This window comes from Macaca nemestrina, chromosome 5 (genome assembly GCF_043159975.1).
Source record: "Macaca nemestrina isolate mMacNem1 chromosome 5, mMacNem.hap1, whole genome shotgun sequence".
NCBI classification, from domain to species: Eukaryota; Metazoa; Chordata; class Mammalia; order Primates; family Cercopithecidae; genus Macaca; species Macaca nemestrina.
The window spans coordinates 148,640,159-148,654,856 of record NC_092129.1 but is presented as its reverse complement, the minus strand read 5'-3'; the positions used below and the strand labels follow the sequence as shown (position 1 = coordinate 148,654,856).

At 50.1% G+C, this 14,698-nt stretch overlaps 1 long non-coding RNA gene across 1 annotated transcript; it reads right to left on the bottom strand.

The window, feature by feature from the left end:
- Positions 1-3,897: 3,897 nt before the first annotated feature.
- Positions 3,898-13,665, bottom strand: LOC139363183 (uncharacterized). The gene is made up of 2 exons (XR_011623137.1): positions 13,551-13,665; positions 3,898-4,532 (listed from the first exon to the last, which is right to left on the bottom strand). It is a non-coding gene; the product is annotated as an uncharacterized lncRNA (long non-coding RNA).
- Between the last annotated feature and the right edge of the window lie 1,033 nt (positions 13,666-14,698).

The window sequence follows — 14,698 nt, the reverse complement described above, 5'->3', positions numbered from 1 at the left end:
AGTGGCGTGATCTCAGCTCACTGAAACCTCCGCTTCCTGGGTTCAAGCAATTCTCCTGTCTTGCCATCCTGAGTAGCTGGGACTACAGGTGCGTGCCACCACATTCAGCTGATTTTTTTATTTTTAGTAGAGACAGGGTTTCACTATGTTAGCCAGCATGGTCTTGATCTACTGATCTTGTGATCCACTGATCTTGTGATCCACTCGCCTCGGCCTCCCAAAGTGCTGGGATTACAGATGTGAGCCACTGCGCCTGGCCCCAGAGTTTTTAAATGACCAGTCTCAGTGCTGGCTGTGTTTCAGCCCACTGAGTCCTCTCACGTGTTGCTGATGAGAATGGGAAACATGCTTGACCTTTCTGGCAAGCAGCTCAATCATGTGTAGGACTTGAGAAGGGTTCAGCTCTTCGGCCTGCTAATCCCATTTCTAGGAATCTCTCCTCTGACATAATTTAAAAAGGGGTCAGAGGTTTATGTCCCAGCATCTGAAATTCATTCCATCATTATAGTAATAATAATAATAACAACAATAATAAAAGAAAAAATATAAATGTCCAGCAAGAGACAATTGGTAAAACATATTAAGAGTGAAGGATAGGTCAGGCATGGTGGCTGACACCTGTAATCCCAGCACTTTGGGAGGCTGAGGCGGGTGGATCACATGAGGCCAGGAGTTAGAGAGCAGCATGGGGCCAACATGACAAAACCCCATCTCTACTAAAAATACAAAAACTAACTGGGTGCCCTGGCGTGTGCCTGTAATCCCAGCTACTCAGGGGGCTGAGGCAGGAGGATTACTTGAACCCAGGAGGCGGAGGTTGCAATAAGCTGAATGCCGGGCGCGGTGGCTCAAGCCTGTAATCCCAGCACTTTGGGAGGCCGAGGCGGGCGGATCACAAGGTCAGGAGATCGAGACCACGGTGAAACCCCGTTTCTACTAAAAATACAAAAAATTAGCCGGGCTTGGTGGCGGGCGCCTGTAGTCCCAGCTACTCGGGAGGCTGAGGCAGGAGAATGGCGTGAACCCGGGAGGCGGAGCTTGCAGTGAGCCGAGATCGCGCCACTGCACTCCAGCCTGGGCGACAGAGCGAGACTCTGTCTCAAAAAAAAAATAAATAAATAAAAAATAAGCTGAGATTGCGCCACTGCACTCCAGCCTGGGCAACAGAGAGAAACTCTGTCAAGAAAGAAAGAGAGAGAGAGAGAGAAGGAAGGGAGGGAGGGAGGGAGGGAGGAAAGGAAGGAAGGAAGGAATGTTTACTGCCTACGTCTTGAAACGTTGTAGTTATTATTTTTGATTGGTTCATCTTTTAGTCTTTCTACTTAAAGAGTAGTTTACACATCACAGTTATAGTGTTATAACATTCTGTGTTTTTCAGCGTACTTACTATTGCCTGTGAGTTTTGTACCTTCAGATGACATCTTATTGCTCATTAACGTTATTTTCTTTCAGATTGAAGAACTCTCTTTTGCATTTCTTTTGGACTTTGATGAAATCCCTTAGCTTTTGTTTGTCTGGGAAAGTATTTCTCCCTCATGTTTGAAGGGTATTTTCACCAGATATACTATTCTACCATAACAGTTTCTTTCCTTCAGCACTTTAAATATGTCATGCCACTCTCTCCCGACCTGTAAATTTTCCACTGAAAAGTCTGCTGCCAGGTGTGCTGGAGCTCCATTGTATTTTGTTGGTTTCTTTTCCCTGGCTGCTTTCAGCATCGTTTCTTTGTCCTTGACCTTTTGGAGTTTGATTATTAAATGTTTTGAGGTAGTCTTCTTTGGGTTAAATCTGCTTGCTGTTCTAGAACCTTCTTGTACTCGGGTATTGATATCCTTCTTTAGGTTTGGGAAGTTCTCTGTTATTATCCCTTTGAATCAACTTTCTACCCCTGTGTCTTTCTCCACCTCTTCTTTAAGGCCAATAACTCTTAGATTTGTCCTTTTGAGTCTATTTTCTAGATCCTGTAGGTGTGCTTTATTATTTTTTATTCTTTTTCCTTTTGTCTCCTCTGACTGTGTATTTTCAAATAGCCTGTCTTCAAGCTCACTAATTCTTTCTTCTGCTTGATCAATTTTTTGTTTTGTTTTGTTTTGTTTTTGAGGCAGAGTCTTGCTCTGTTGCCTGGGCTGGAGTACAGTAGCATGATCTTGGCTCACTGCAACCTCTGCCTCTTGGGTTCAAGAGATTCTCCTGCCTCAGCCTCCCAAGTAGCTGGGATTACAGGCACGTGCCACCACACCTGGCTGAGTTTTGTATTTTCAGTGGAGACAGGTTTTCACCATGTTGGCCAGGCTGATCTTGAATTCCTGACCTCAGATGATCCACCCACCTCGGCCTGCCAAAGTGCTGGGATTACAGGCATGAGCCATCGTGCCCTGCCATGCTTGATCAATTCTGCTATTAAGAGACTCTTGGCCGGGCACGGTGGCTCAGCCTGTAATCCCAGGACTTTGGGAGGCTGAGGCGGGTGGATCACCTGAGGTTGGGAGTTCGAGACTAGCCTGGGCAGCATGGAGAAACCCCGTGTCTACTAACAATACAAAATTATCTGGGCGTGTTGGCGCATGCCTGTAATCCCAGCTACTAGGGAGGCTGAGGCAGAAGAATCACTTGAACCCGGGAGGCGGAGGTTGTGGTGAGCCAAGATCATGCCATTGCACTCCAGCCTGGGCAACAAGAGCAAAATTCCATCTCAAAATAAAAAAAAAAAAAAAAAAAAGAGAGGGAGAGAGGGAGAGAGACTCATGCATTCTTCAGTACATGAGTTGCATTTTTTAACTTCAGAATTTCTGCTTGATTTTTTAAAATTATTTTGATCCCTTTGTTAAATGTATCTGATAGAATTCCAAATGCCTTCTCTGTGTTCTCATGAATTTCTTTGAGTTTCCTCAAAACAGCTATTTTGAATTTACTGTCTGAAAGGTCACATATCTTTCTCCAGGAGTGGTATCTGGTGCTTTGTTTAGGTCGGTTGGCAAGGTCATGTTTTCCTGGACTGTTTTGATGCTCGTTGATGTTTGTTGGTGTCTGGACATTGAAGACTTAGGTATTTATTGTAGTCTTTGCAGTCTGGGCTTGTTTGTACCTGTCCTTCTTAGAAAGGCTTTCCAAGTATTCAAAAGGATTTGGGTGTTGTGATCCAAGCTGTGTGAGCAATAGGGAACAGCCCAAGCCCAGCTATGCTGTAGTTCTTGCAGACTCATAGAGGTACTGCTTTGGTGGTTTTGGATAAGATCAGAAGAATTCTCTGGATTAGCAGGCAAAGACCCTTATTCTCTTCCCTTACTTTCTTCCACATAAATAGCCTCTCTTTCTTTCTCTCTCTCTCTCTCTCTCTCTCTCTCTTTCTCTCTCTCTCTCTCCTCTCTCTCTCTCCTGAGCTGCCTGGTCCTGGTCCCGGTCCTGAGGGACGGGTGATACAAGCACTCCCGTGGCTGGGACTGGACTGGGTCAGATTTAAAGCCAGCACAGCTCTGGGTCTTTCCCAAGGCCTGCTGTAACCGCTGCCTGGCTACCGCCTATGATCACTCAAGTCCCTACGGCTCTATGATTAGCAGGTGGTGAAGCCAGCCAGGCTGTGTCCTTCCCTTCAGGGTGGTGAGTTCTCCTGGGCCCCAAGGGGGTCCAGAGATGTCATCTGGGAGCTAGGGACAGGAGTCAAAAATCTTAGAAGTCTACCTGATTTTCTCTGTGGCTGAGGCAGCCCTCAAACCACAAGCCACAGTCCTTCCCGCTCTTCCCTCCCCTTTCCACAGGCAGATAAGCCTCACCCCATGGCCACCACCACAGGTCCATGGGGAGCACTGGCAGGCTACTGCTGAAGTTCACTTAATTTCCCATTTGCCCCGAGAATACCTGCTGGAGCACTTGCAGCTGCAGCGTTTACACTGAGATAACTTTGTCACAAATTATCTCCCTTTTATTATTATTTTCACATTGTTCTAGTATATTGACTTTGAAAACAAAAGACATTATTCTATTTAGAACATTCTGGTTTTAGTCGTGATACTTCCATTTACAAAATGTAATAATTCTTGATCACTGAAAATGTCAAATCCTAGAAAACATAGCATTCCTATGCTTGATGTTAACATCATTCTCGAACAGTTTTTGGCCAAAGATTCATTTAATGAATCCGATTTTCCTGAAATAGATGATTCTAATGATTCAGATGATTCTGATGATGTTAGTTCTGTTTAGAAATAACTCCAAGAAGTTTTTATATTTTATTTTCACGTTGAAAATCAGTCAGATTCGCTTTAGCCTCAAAGAGCGTGTTTGTGTAAAATTAAACGAGTGCTGGCAGTGAGCTGCACGTTTTTGCTTTTTCTTAAATGAGAAAAGGGTTAAGGCCCAAGAGCTCTTCAGTCAGCTTGTGTTGGATGCTGTCAGGCCGAGGTCTCTCCTCCCAGGGCAGCAGCCTCCCCTCCAGCTCAGAGCAGGCCCAGAAATGCCATCCAAGAGCCAAGGTCTGGAATCGAGGACCCCAAGGGCCTGCTTCGTGTTCTACCCCACTGCGGATAGGCTGGTGCCTAAGGTGCAAGAAAAAATCTCCCTTACTTTTCCCTCTGCTTTTTTCAAAAGGGAGTCTCTCACCACAGCCACCACAATTGGGATTGTGTTGAGTCACACTGAAGTCACATCTCAGTGTCTCACCCAAGGTCCACAGTGTACTTCCTGGGTATTGCTGCTGGTTATTCAGGGCCCAAGGGCTCTTATAGTCAGCAAGTGATAGATCCCGCCAGGCCTGGGTCCTTCCCTTCAAGGCACCAGGTTCCCTTCTAGCCCAGAGTGTGTCTGGAAATGTCAGCCAGGATCTACAGCCTGGAATGGGAGCCTTAGACTCATGACTCTGCCTGATGCCCTATCCTACTGCTGCTAGGCTGGTATCCAAGATGCAAGACAAAGTCCCCTTTTCTCTTCCCTCTCCTCTCCTCTCCTCAAGCAGAAGGAATGGATCTCTTTTGGAGCCACGGGCTGTACAGCATGGGGCCGGGGGAAGGCTGGTGCAAGCACTTCCTCAACCACCCTCAATAGGTTGTGTGCCCCTCAAGCCCACTGGCTCCAAGCCCAGCTCAACACTAGGACTCACCTAGGAGTTGCAGTCCTTGCGGCCTAGACAGCATTTCAAGTTTACTTCAGACCCGGGAGCACTTTAGCCTGTGGTGGCAAGGCTTGCCAGAACTCACTTTCTGACCACTGGGAGGGGTGACTCCCCTCTGGTGAGAGCTGATCTGAATGCTCCCTTTATGGGTGGGCATCAGCTGAGCTCAGCCTGCTTTTGCTTTCCACTGTGGCAGGGCAGCACTGAGCTCAATCTGAAGTCTCAGAATCACTGCGCTCTCCCTTTCCCAATCACAGACTTCTCCGCACCATGCAGCTGCTGCAGGGGGATGGGAAGAGGTAGTGTTGGCAATTCAAGACTGCCTTTCTTACCCTCTTTAGTGCCACTGTCAGTGACGTGAAGTTAAAACCAGGTACTGTGAATGCTCGCCTCATTTTTGTTTCTTAACGCAGGTGCTTTTTATGTAGACAGTTGTGGAATCTGGTGTTTCTGTCAGGCAGATGGTCAGTGGGGCCTTCTATTCTGCCATCTTGCTTCACCTCTTCCTTGTAACCTTTTCCTTCTTAATACAAGTACCAGGAAATGTGCGAAGGTATGTGGGTATAGAAGGAGGAGGCAGAATAACAATCTGCCATTTACTGAGCACCTGTTGTGTCCCAGGCACTGTGCCAGACCCTTTACACTATTTCACTTAACCCTCACGTCAGCCTTTTCAGGTAAATATTGCTACTCCCCATTCATGTGTGAGGAAATTCGGGCTTAGAAAGGTTGTCTTTGGGGCTGGGCGCAGTGGTTCACGCCTATAATCCCAGCACTTTAGGAGGCCAAGGTGGGTGGATCACCTAAGGTCAGGAGTTCAAGACCAGACTGACCAATATGGTGAAACCCCGTCTTTATTAAAAATACAAAAATTAGCCAGGTGTGGTGGCAGACACCTGTAATCTCATCTACTCAGGAGGCTGAGACAGGAGAATTGCTTGAACCGGGGAGGTGAAGGTTGTAGTGAGCTGAGATCACGTCACTGCACTCCAGCCTGGGCGACAGAGCAGCAAGACTCCGTCTCAAAAAAAAAAAAAAAAAAAAAAAAAAAAAAAAAGTTGTCTTTGGAAACTTTTTCCATCAAATGGACACAGCTCCTGGAAAAGGGTCTACTTTCATTCACTCAGCAAACAAGGTTTAAATTAAAAGGCCTTACAAAAGCAATGATAAGGCCGGGCGCGGTGGCTCAAGCCTGTAATCCCAGCACTCTGGGAGGCCGAGGCGGGTGGATCACGAGGTCAGGAGATCAAGACTATCCTGGCTAACATGGTGAAACCCCGTCTCTACTAAAAATACAAAAAACTAGCCGGGCGTGGTGGCGGGCGCCTGTAGTCTCAGCTACTTGGGAGGCTGAGGCGGGAGAATGGCGTGAACCCGGGAGGCGGAGCTTGCAGTGAGCCGAGATCACGCCACTGCACTCCAGCCTAGGAGACACAGCGAGACTCCGTCTCAAAAAAAAAAAAAAAAGCAATGATAAGAAAAACACTAACAAAAGAGAACTGTCTGAAGCAGCAAACAGCAGGCAGGCCAGGTAGCGTCCCCTACAGGTCCCAGCCAAAAACAGGTGCCTCGCTGTGGTGGGAACCGTTTGGGATCCTGGTTCCCTGCCTAGTTTCCTCAGCTGGTCTCTGGCATGAGTTTGTCCTTGGTCCACCCACCTCGCCCTCTCTGGGGCCCTGTGGCCTGAAGCAGCCCACACTGCTGCCCTCTGACCCTGTGCCCTCAGCCAGGCCTGGGCTCAGGACACCAGGTGGAGCCACCATCTTGTTCTCCGCCCTGGCAGGGTCCTCTTCCTCTGCTCTGAAGTCACAGGTGTTACTCCTCTGGGTCCCCGAGGACCTTTGGCTGTCATCTGACCCTGGTCTGAGCCTGACCCCTACAGAGGAGGGGTGGGAGGGAGGGTTGCTATCAGGCCCCATGCCCGGCTGATGCAGTTTTGGGGACTTACCCTCCTACTCAGCCTGCATTGCCCTAAACTGTGGGTCGGACGGGGGTGTCAACCCCAAGGCTGCCCACATCATTCCTGACAAGGGCAGGGGGCTTAGCCTCACTTCAGGAGTCACTCACCCTCAGTTCCTTGTGTTGAGCTGGACACCCCTGGCACAGCACCAGGGTAAGCAGAGGCCACCACCCTGCTTTGGGGATGCTGCACTGGTGAATGGTTCCAAGGACCTTCTCAGCTCAGCAGCGCTTTAACGCAAACCATTTTGTGTCCCCTTTAAAGGGGATGTTAAATCCAGCCTTTAACATCTTCCCATCCCTTAGCACCATCTCCAGCACATCCCATTGCTTTCTGGTGACTTTCAGATATAAAAAAGCCCTGCCCCATCTGGTGCCAACTTGAACTCCACCTGATGTCTGGTCAAGCGCTCCCCTCCTCCCTCCCTGGCCCACGGCCATGCCCAGGGGCCTGTGAACGGGAGGGGCCTGGGCCTTCCCCCGTCTGGGAAGGAGGGAGGGGTGAAGCGAGGGACCCTGTGCTTCACGGCATCGCCTCCCTGTGGGTGTCAGTGGCTCCCTGCTGTGTGGCAGCCACACGACCAGTCTCTCATAGAGCAATGGTGGGCTGGCAGGGTCCCGGCTCAGTCCCTGCCAATTCAGTGCCCTGACAGGGGACCCCTGTGCTGGCCCCAGCCCTTCCACCACCTCTCAGCTCCCACCTGGGGTCCAACTCCCACTCCTGCTGCTGAGGGCCCCTTGCCCAGCAGCCAGCCCTCCCTGGGGAGACAAGCAAAATGGCTCTAATGCTCCCAGAGCCCACTTGGCCACAGCAGACTCACTCATCCTGGCCTCACCAAGTAAGGGCCATGTAAGAGACCCCTGCTGTCCTCATCCCACCTGTCCCTGCTCAAGTGGGCCAAGGGGAAGATCAGACTGACCACTGAGGAGGCAAACATCCAGTCAGAGAATGTGATGTGGGCTCCCCTTTCTACAGGCACTCCCCCAACCTCCCCACTGCAGGGAGAGGAAGCCCCTGGTGTCGCCCCCATAGCTGACTAGAGGAGTGGGAGAGGAAAGCCACCCTTTCTCCTAGGATTTATCTAGATTTCCTAAATTCTGGCTTATGTAGACCCAGATGGGAGTTGGGGGTAGGTAAGGAATTGGGGTAATAATACTAATATCAGAGCCAGGCACTATGGCTCACGCCTGTAATCCCAGCACTTTGAGAGGCTGAGGCAGGTGGATCACTTGAGCTCAGTTTAAGACCAGCCTAGCCAACATGGTGAAACCTAGTCTCTACTAGAAATACAAAAATCAGCCAGGCCGGCCGGGCGCGGTGGCTCAAGCCTGTAATCCCAGCACTTTGGGAGGCCGAGGCGGGCGGATCACAAGGTCAGGAGATCGAGACCACAGTGAAACCCCGTCTCTACTAAAAATACAAAAAATTAGCCGGGCGCGGTGGCGGGTGCCTGTAGTCCCAGCTACTCAGGAGGCTGAGGCAGGAGAATGGCGGGAACCCGGGAGGCGGAGCTTGCAGTGAGCCGAGATCGCGCCACTGCACTCCAGCCTGAGCAACAGCGTGAGACTCCGTCTCAAAAAAAAAAAAAAAAAAAAAAATTAGCCAGGCATAGTGGCTCATGCCTGTAATCCCAGCTACTTGGGAGGCTAAGGTAGGAGAATCACTTGAACCTGGGTGGCGGAGGTTGCAGTGAGCCGAGATTGTACCACTGCACTCCAGCCTGGGCAACAAAGCGAGACTCCATCTCAAAACAAAAACAAAAGTGATGCTAATAAAAGACACATCGCTTCTGAGGTCCTGGTCACTGTTCTCCTTGCACTGATTTGTTACGGGATCCTCAGGGTATCACTTCACCAGCTGGAAACCTCTGTGGCTGGTGGCACCTTTTCACGAGCTTTGCTCAGGACCACTGGGCTTGTTCTACCCACTTGGCCTGGCAGGCTGCATTCAGCTTTTGCTGCCAGCCTGGATCCCATGCCTGCCAAGGGCGAGCCAGGTGCGGAGTGGCAAGGGGTGTGTGAGCGAGCAAGCACAGGGTCCGGCCACTGCGTACAGCCAGGTACACCAGCTGCGGTGAGGCAGGCCACTCCAGGCACCGACACAGGCACTGGCTCCCTGCTGCAGCTGGTCCAGACGTACCACAAGCAGCTTCCACTGTGTACACCAGGGAACATGGTGGTGCCCGGAAGCCTGGAGATGCCAGGAACCGCAGAGCCCCAAAAAGCATGTCACAGCCCTGGCTTGGGGAGCTCCCAAGCCTGGGTTCACCAAAAGGCTGAAGCTCTTCTTTCTTTCTCTCCTTGTTGCTCACAAACATGGCAAGCCGGGGGCATGTTTCAGCCCTGTTTGTGTGAGCAAGGTGAAGAGCTGCTTTATTGAGCGACAGTACAGCTCTCAGGAGACCCAGAGTGGGTAGCTCCTATCTGCAAGCAGGTCATCCATTATCTGCCCGAGTCTGACCGAGTCTGGGGTTTTTAATGGGCTTCAGAGGAGAGGAATTGTGTGCTGATTGGTCCATGGGTGGCCATGGGTGGCCTGGAAAAAGCACTGTAAGTTCTTACTCTGGTCAGCAGAACTGGCAGTCTGGCCCCCAGACTTCAGGCTGTCCCTGGCTTGAAGGTGGGGTTTCACCAGGGATTCACCCCTTTCCGCCCAGAAGCCTGTCTGCCTCCTGCCACCATTCATGGTGCCCAGGCTGTTCATGTTCAGGGGCACCTGCAGACCTGAGCCGAGGCACCCTCAGCCCCACTTTGGACTCCCTCCCATGCTTGCCAGCACTCAAAGTCTGGAGGGGGCCAAGGCGCAGGGGGCTAGCATGTCAGCACTGCACCAAGTGCACACACACCTGGCTGGGTCATGACAGCACCCGGGCTCTGGGTGTGACAGCACCTGGGCTTGGCCACAACGTTGCTCTGACATCAGAGCAGGCAGTGGAAGTGGGGAGATGCCAGGCAGTGGGAGCAGGCGCTTCCGAGCCTGCAGGGGTGGAGGGGCTTCCCAGGCCCCTGAGAGCACAGGGACGCTGGGGTCCACAGTTGTGGCTGGGCAGTTGCAGCTGTTCCCACCCCAACAACTCAGAAGGGGGTGCAGCTCCTGCCTGTTTCTGGTTCCTGCTGGCTCCATGGAGCTATCAGCCCCAGCCATGCCTCCCGCACTGCAAGCAGAGTCTTTTCAGCAGCCACTCCAGATGGACCACTACCACCATCAGACTCACTTAATCCTCCCAGCAACCCTAAAAGGTGGGTACTAGGTGGAGCATGGTCGCTCACACCTGTAATCCCAGTGCTTTGGGAGTCTGAGGCAGGCAGATCACCTGAGGTCAGGAGTTCAAGACCAGCCTGGCCAACATGGTGAAATCCCATCTCTACTAAAAATACAAAAATTAGCCGGGCACCATGGTGGGTGCCTGTAATCCCAGCCACTCAGGAGGCTGAGGCAGGAGAATCACTTGAACCTGGGAGGCAGAGATTGGGCGACAGAGCAAGACTCTGCCTCAGAAAAAAAAAGTGGATACTATTATTATCCCCATTTTACAGGTGAGGTGCCTGAGGCACAGAGAAATTAGGCAACTTCACCAGTTACTCAGTTTAGGAACACGCCATCCTTGCTGGTAACTGGCAGAATGTTCAGGAGAAGCAGAACTGGTTCATCCACCTTTTAACAGGCCCTGGAGGAGTCTGCCATACGTAATGTCCACGTTCTCTAGACTATGAGTCTTAATGCTTCTTTGTCCCAACTGTGATTCTAAGTGACAACAAGAAAAGCCTCATTCAATATCCTTTCACACGATTTGGGACTGTCAACACCTACTACTTCATCTTTCCTTCTCCTCCAACATCAGAGTTGGATTATTTTAACCAATGTGTGCACTCTGTACATTGTGTCCAATCCTTACAACAATGCTGCAGAAGGTTACCTATGGTTACACCACTTTACAGAAGAGGAAACTGAGACTCAGAGAAGACAAGTATCTCAAAGCATCCTGTATCTTTTTTTGACTCATTCTGATTGCACTAAGCTGTGTGGAGACCTCAAAATCTGAGTCTGGGCCAGGTGCACTGGCTCACACCTGTAATCCTAGCACTTTGGGAGGTCAAGGCAGGAGGATTGCTTGAGCCCAGGAGTTCAAGACTCGCCTAGGCATCATAGCAAGAACCTGTCTCTATGAAAAATAAAATTAAAAAATTAAGGCCAGGCATGGTGGCTCACGCCTGTAATCCCAACATTTTGGAAAGCCAAAGCAGGTACATCACCTGAGGCCAGGAGTTCAAGACCAGCCTGGCCAACATGGTGAAACCCTGTTTCTACTAAAAATACAAAAATTAGCCAGGTATGGTGACACATATCTGTAGTCCCAGCTACTTGGGAGGCTGAGGCATAAGAATTGCTTGAGAGGTGGAGGTTATAGTGAGCCAAGATAGTGCCACTGCACTCCAGCCTGGGTGACAGAGCAAAACTCTGTCTCAAAAACAAATAATAATAATAATAAATTAGCCCAGAGGCTGGGCACAGTGGGTCATGCCTGTAATCCCAGCACTTTGGGAGGCCAAGGCAGGCAGATCACCTGAAGTCAGAAGTTCAAGACCAACCTGGCCAACATCTGGCCAACAGATGGGTGAAACCCCATCTCTACTAAAAATACAGAAATTATCCAGGTGGCAGGCACCTGTAATCCCAGCTACTCTGGAGGCTGAGGCAGGAGAATCACTTGAACCCAGGTGATGGAGGTTGTAGTGAGCCAAGATTGTACCACTGCACTCCAGCCTGGGCGACAGAGCAAGACTCCGTCTCAAAAAATAAATAATAAATGGCCGGGCGCGGTGGCTCAAGCCTGTAATCCCAGCACTTTGGGAGGCCGAGACGGGCAGATCACGAGGTCAGAAGATCGAGACCATCCTGGCTAACACGGTGAAACCCTGTCTCTACTAAAAAATACAAAAAGCTAGCCGGGCGAGGTGGTGGGCGCCTGTAGTCCCAGCTACTCGGGAGGCTGAGGCAGGAGAATGGCGTAAACCCAGGAGGCGGAGCTTGCAGTGAGCTGAGATCGCGCCACTGCACTCCAGCCTGGGTGACAGAGCGAGACTCCGTCTCAAAAATAATAATAATAATAATAATAATAATAAATAATAATTTTTTAAAAATTAGCCCAGCTACTTGAGAGGCTGAGGTGGGAGGATTGTTTGGGCCCAGGAGCTCAAGGCTGCAATGAGCCTTGACTGTGCCAATGCACTGCAGCTTGGGTGACAGAGCGAGACCCTGTCTCAAAAATAAAATAAAAATCTGAGGTCCAGACCAGGTGCAGTGGCTCACACTAATAATCCCAGCAGTTTGGGAGGCCAGGGTGGACAGATCACCTGAGCCCAGGAGTCTGAGATCAACCTAGCCAACATAATGAAACTCCATCTCTACTAAAAATACAAAAATTAGCTGGGCATGGTGGTGGGAGCCTGTAATTCCAGCTACTCAGGAGGCTGAGGCAGGAGAATCACTTGAACCTGGGAAGCAGAGACTGCAGTGAGCTGAGATCACGCCACTGCACTCCAGCTTGGGCAACAGAGCGAGACTCCATCTCGAAAAAAAAAAGAAAATAATAAGGTCTAGCATAAGTCAATCAAAAACATTTATTGGCAGTTCGGTGCTGGGTGCCAGGGACACCAGGGTGACTGAGCAGCCCCTCAAACAATACAGCCCTGTGAGGGGGAGTCAGAGGCAGAGGTTGGCACAGGGCAGGGAGTTCCAAAGCCACTGTTCCATCATCAGGGACACCACAGACACTTGGTACAACCAAGCCCAGGCTGTCTTTCATGCGATGGCATGCTGCTCCCTCACCATCAACAGGAGGGACATACAAGTCAGTCCTCACCCACTTCAAAGGCCCCTGCGTTAGCCAAACCCAACATGTGACCTCACTCTACAGAAATCGACTGGGGTTAGGATATTTTCTTCACCAAATAAATTAAGGCAGGATTTTTAGATAACACTTTTTTTTTTTTTTTTTTTTTTTTTTTTTGAGACGGAGTCTCGCTCTGTCACCCAGGCTGGAGTGCAGTGGCGCGATCTCGGCTCACTGCAAGCTCCGCCTCCCGGGTTCACGCCATTCTCCTGCCTCAGCCTCCCGAGTAGCTGGGACTACAGGCGCCCACAACCACGCCCGGCTAATTTTTTGTATTTTTAGTAGAGACGGGGTTTCACCGTGGTCTCGATCTCCTGACCTTGTGATCCGCCCGCCTCGGCCTCCCAAAGTGCTGGGATTACAGGCGTGAGCCACCGCGCCCGGCAGATAACACTTTTTAAATTAATAATACTTTCTTATTTTAAAAAAATACAGATGGTCAGGCACACTGACTCACGCCTGTAATCCCAACACTTTAGGAGGCCAAGGCAGGAAGATTGCTTGAGGCCAGAAGTTCAAGACCAGCCTTGGCAACATGGTGAGACCCTGTCTCTACAAACATTTAAAAATTAGTTGGATGTGGTGGCACATACCTGTAGTCCCAGCTACTCGGGAGGCTGAGACGTGAGGATCATTTGAGTCTGGGAGGTCAAGGCTATAGTGAGCCATGATTGCACCGCTGCACTCCAGTCTGGGTAAGAGAGTGAGACCCTCTCTTAACAAAATGTAGATAGATAGATAGATAGATAGATAGATAGATAGATAGATAGATAGATTATTTTAAAATGCAAAAAAAAAGGCCCGGCACGGTGGCTCAAGCCTGTAATCCCAGCACTTTGGGAGGCCGAGATGGGCGGATCACAAGGTCAGGAGATCGAGATCATCCTGGCTAACATGGTGAAACCCCATCTCTACTAAAAAAAAATACAAAAAACTAGCCGGGCGTGGTGGCAGGCGCCTGTAGTCCTAACTACTTGGGAGGCTGAGGCAGGAGAATGGCATAAACCCGGGAGGCGGAGCTTGCAGTGAGCTGAGATCCGACCACTGCACTCCAGCCTGGGTGACAGAGCAAGACTCCGTCTCAAAAAAAAAAAAAAAAAAAGAAAGCAGAAAACAAAATAATAACGATCCATCATCTCACCAGGTAAAAACCAAGACTGCAAAAGACAGAAAACCCAAGCAGCAAGGGGCGAATATTCTGGCTCACATGATCAAACCACAGCTCATACAGGAAATGCTGCAGCCTCCCCCTCTCTCCCACTTTCTCTCATCTCTCAGCATGCGGTTCCATTCTCGGAGGCTTTCTCCCCATGTGTGGGAAGCATGACTGCCACCCTCACTGAGCTCACATCCTTAAGATGCTGCCCCAAAGAGGAAGAAGCTTCTCTTACCACTCTAATTCAGAAAATTCCAGGGAAGGACTCCAGTTGGCCATCTGGGGTCATGTGACCCCTGGCCAGTCAGAGAAGTAGAAAAGGAAAGTATTAGAGGTTCTCAGCCATTGTGGCATCATGGCTGAGAAGAGTTAAACCCTGAACAGCATAATTTTTTAGAGGTAGCTGATCTGACAAGAGATAGGGTATGTTTCCAAAAATACTACCTCCTAGACAAGGAAATGGGGCCTGGCCAGGGCTGAAGCGGCAGGCAGTTAGGTAAATTGCCGTGTTATGGGGAAACTGAGCCTTGAGCCAGCCCAAAATGGGGAAAGGGAGTCTGGGACTTGTTCTTTCAAGGGGATATG